Source organism: Onychostoma macrolepis, chromosome 23, assembly GCF_012432095.1.
Source record: "Onychostoma macrolepis isolate SWU-2019 chromosome 23, ASM1243209v1, whole genome shotgun sequence".
Taxonomy (NCBI): Eukaryota; Metazoa; Chordata; class Actinopteri; order Cypriniformes; family Cyprinidae; genus Onychostoma; species Onychostoma macrolepis.
In genome coordinates, this window is record NC_081177.1 from 382501 (window position 1) to 385000 (window position 2500).

General features: G+C 35.5%; 1 protein-coding gene across 2 annotated transcripts in view; it reads left to right on the top strand.

Moving 5' to 3' along the window:
- dlg4b (discs, large homolog 4b (Drosophila)) overlaps positions 1–2500 on the top strand; it is a 45847-nt gene that overhangs the window by 4740 nt on the left and 38607 nt on the right. The gene's annotated exons all lie outside the window — the stretch shown is intronic.

Here is a 2500-nt window from a genome sequence, read left to right on the forward strand (position 1 = left end):
ATATCTCCCAAGGGTAACATATAGAGCGTGAAAAGTAACGGCCCTAGTACTGAGCCTTGAGGTACTCCATACTGCACTTGTGATCGATATGATACCTCTTCATTCACTGCTACGAACTGATGGCGGTCAGATAAGTACGATTTGAACCATGCTAAGGCACTTCCACTAATGCCAACAAAGTTTTGTAGTCTATTCAAAAGAATGTTGTGGTCGATAGTGTCGAACGCAGCGCTAAGATCCAGTAGAACTAATAAAGAGATACAACCACGATCAGATGATAGAAGCAGGTCATTTGTAACTCTAATGAGAGCAGTCTCAGTACTATGATACGATCTAAATCCTGACTGGAATTCCTCACAGATATCATTTTTCTCTAGGAAGGAATATAATTGTGAGGATACTACCTTTTCTAGTATCTTTGACAGAAAAGGGAGATTTGAGATCGGTCTGTAATTAACTAGATCTTTGGGGTCCAGTTGTGTTTTTTTAATGAGAGGCTTAATAACAGCCAATTTGAAGGTTTTGATTCCCTGCTGGCAGACGAGATGTTTTAATTCACACACAGACACACACTGATATGTATTTATATGAATCTGTTTATAATCCTCTAAAATTTCACTACTGGACAGAAATTTGGAATCATTAGGATTTTTTAATGTTTCTGAAAGAAGTCTCTTCTGTTCAACAAGACTGAATTTATTTGATGAGAAAACCAGTAAAAATTGAAATATTATTACAGATATTATTATATTATTTGTTCAAATGAATCTGTTAAACTGTAATTTATTTCTGTGATGCGCAGCTGTATTTTCAGCATCATTACTCCAGTTTTCAGTGTCACATGATCTTCAGAAATCATAATAATATGCTGATTTGCTGCTCAAGAAACATTTCTGATTATTATCAATGTTGAAAACAGTTGTGCTGCTCAATATTTTAGTAGAAACTGTGATACATTTTATTTTTCAGGATTCACAGATGAATAGAAAGTTCCAGAAGAACAGCATTTATTTGATATAGGAATCTTTATTAACATTATAAATGTCTTTACTGGCATTTTTGATCACTTTAATGCATCCTTGATGAATAAAAGTATTAATTTCTTACTGACCCCAATCATCTGAGTGATAATGTGTCACGGATTGAATATTCAGCAGAACAACTGTTTTCAACATTGATAATAATCAGAAATGTTTGTTGAGCAGCAAATCAGCATATTATTATGATTTCTGAAGATCATGTGACGCTGAAGACTGCAGTAATGATGCTGAAAATACAGCTGCGCATCACAGAAATAAATTACAGTTTAACATATTCACAGCTATTTTAAACTGTAGTAATCAGAGGTGGGTAGTAACGAGTTACATTTACTTCGTTACATTTACTTGAGTACATTTTTTGGGTAACTAATACTTTTAGAGTATATTTAAAAATGGGTACTTTTACTCTTACTCAAGTACATTTTTATTGAAAAAACGGTACTTTTACTGCTACTGTGGGCGACGCCCTCTTGTTACTTTATCTTAATGCAATACTACAAGTTATAAATCCTTCAATTTATTCCAAGCGCGCCGTCTACTTTTTCTCTGGGCAATGAGCGATGCCCGTTCACGAATGATTCATTCTTTTGAGTCAATTCTGTTCGAAGGTTTGTTCAAACCAGTTGGCAGACCAGTGAATCGGTTCGTGAATCAGTTTGAATGATTCGTTCAGTTCCCTGCCGCGCGCGCTGAGTCGTCTGAAGCGGTTCTCACTCAGAGTTGTAACATCAAGACCCTTGAAGACGTGGCTTTGGATCTACAGTCAGTTGAAAGCAAATCTGTAAAGGCTATGGTTTGCTAGCTATGAAGATCTTTATTAGATGAACACCGCGTGTGCTGTCGGTTCCACAGGTATAGATTCGATTACAGTACACGATACCACTATTACATTACCAGTTTGTTGTACATGTAGCCTACCTTGCACAGTAAATATATAGTATAATTTATTCATTAAATAAGCTGTCACAGAGTATGAAATAAACACCCGCCAAACCCGCGTTAGTTCCAGGAGGAATGCCTTTGCCTAGACTAGACACAATTAATACTGATATTTTCACAATATTTACGCTTGCAGAAATAAAGGCTACATTTGTTTACATTTTGCAGAACAGACGGAAGAAGTGCATTTGTTTCATTATGTTCAGATGTTCTGTAGCGGTCATGTGAGGAGTTTTCACTCTTCTCCGTGTCAGAGGTTATATACACATTTATAAAACATAATTAAACTTTAAAATATAATTTAATTTAACTCAGTGATGCAAATCAGAATTTGTATCAGCTGTTACTCCAGTTTTCAGAGTCATATGATCTTCAGAAATCATTCAAATATATTGATTTATTACCAGTGTTGTTAAAAAAACAAAAACAAAAAAAACAGCATATGCTGGTTAGGTATGTTTTGAAGCTGAAATGCTGGTCATGTGCTGGTCTTGAGCTGGTCATGTGCTGGTCATGTGCTG